Source organism: Streptopelia decaocto, assembly GCF_964273445.1.
Source record: "Streptopelia decaocto genome assembly, contig: HAP1_SCAFFOLD_1717, whole genome shotgun sequence".
NCBI lineage: Eukaryota > Metazoa > Chordata > Aves > Columbiformes > Columbidae > Streptopelia > Streptopelia decaocto.
In genome coordinates this window covers 1-1,673 of record NW_028115431.1, presented here as the reverse complement: position 1 = coordinate 1,673, position 1,673 = coordinate 1, and positions in this window count along the sequence as shown.

The window sequence follows — 1,673 nt, the reverse complement described above, 5'->3', positions numbered from 1 at the left end:
CTGGAATGGGGGGGGGGCCCCCCCCGCCCCCCCCAGCGGGTGTTGCCCCCCCCCCCGAGGCGCCCCAGGAGCTCGTAGAGGGCGGGGGGGGTGTGAGGGGGGCGGGGGGGGGGCAGCGGCACGGCCATGAGGGGGGGGGGAGCGGGGTAGGAGGGGGGAGGGGGGGGGGGGCTCCGGGGGGCGCGCGAAGGGGGAGGGGGGGGGAGGGGGGGGTGGGCGTGGGGGGGGTGGGGGGAGCGGGGGGGGGGTGGGGGGGGGTCGCCGTCGTCTTCCGAGATCTCCATGTCCTCCCCTGAGGAGGACCTGGGCGGGGGGGGGGGGGGGGGCACATTATGGGGGGGGGGGCACATTATGGGGGGGGGGGGCACCCCCTAAAGTGACCCCAACCCCCACCCATCCCTTCCACCCCCCCCCGAATGCCCCCAACCCCCCCCCCCCAAGACCCCCAAAACCCCCAGGACCCCCTAAACTGCCCCCCCCACCCCCCCAGACCCCCCTAAAACTGCCCCACACCCCAAACCCCCCAGACCCCCCTAAAAACTGCCCCCCCCCACCCCCCAATATCTCCCTGGACCCCCAAACCCCCCCAGGACCCCCAAACCCCCTAAAACTGCCCCCCCCACCCCCCCAATATCTCCCTGGACCCCCCCAAACCCCCCCCAGGACCCCCATTAAACTGCCCCCCCCACCCCCCAAACCCCCCTGGACCCCCTAAACCGCCCCCCCCCCCCTTACCCTGTCCTGCCCATTGGCCTTTGGCGACTGGGGGGGTCCCTCGCTGCCCCCCCCCGCCCCCCCTCCCCCCCCCCCGCCGGGCGGCGGCGGGGGAGGGGGCGGCCCCCCCTCCCCGTGCTTTTGGGCGGGGGGGGGCGGGGGGGAGGAGGGGGGGGCGGCGTTTTGGGGAGGGGGGCGGGGGAGGCGCTCGGGGGGGGCGGGGGTCGTGGCGTTCCGAGGGGGGCGGGGGGGTGGGGGGGCGGGGGGGGGGGGCGGGCGGCGTCGTCGTCGTCGGGGGGGGCAGGAAGGAGAAGGGGCGCGCGCCCCCCCCGCCCCCCCCCGCAGCAGCGCCTCGATGCGCGAGTCCCAGACTGGGTGGGGGCGAACGGCACCGACTCGGGGGTCAGCTCGGGGGGGGCGGGGAGCCCCCCCGCGGGGGGCGGGGTCACTCGGGGGGGGGGGGGGGGGGGGGGGAGGCGGAAAATCCGCGCTCGGGCGGGGGAGGGGCGGGGGAGAAATAGGGGTCGCCGCCCCCCCCCCCCCCCGGGTTGAATTGGGCGGGGGGGGGCGGGGAGGAGGGGGGGGGTGGGGGGAGGGGCGGCGTCGTCCTCGCGGGGGGGGGGGCGGCGGCGCGGGGAGGGGGAGGGGGAGGGGGGGGCCGGGGGGGGGAAGCGGCCGGGGGAGGGGGGAGGGGCGGGGGGAAGGGCAGGAAGGGGGAGGGGGGAGCGGGGGGGGGAGGGGGGGGCGGCGGCTCTGGGGGGGAGGGGGGGGCGGGAACCCCCCCCCCTCGGGCCGGCGGGGGCCGAACAGCCTGCGGAGCAATTAGGGGCGTTAATTAGGGGGGGGGTTAATTAACAACCCCCCACTGGTGGGGGGGGGTCATAGATGGGGGGGGGGGAGTGTAATTAATTGATTAACACCCCCCCCCAGGGTGATAAATGGGGATGGGGGGGGATTCA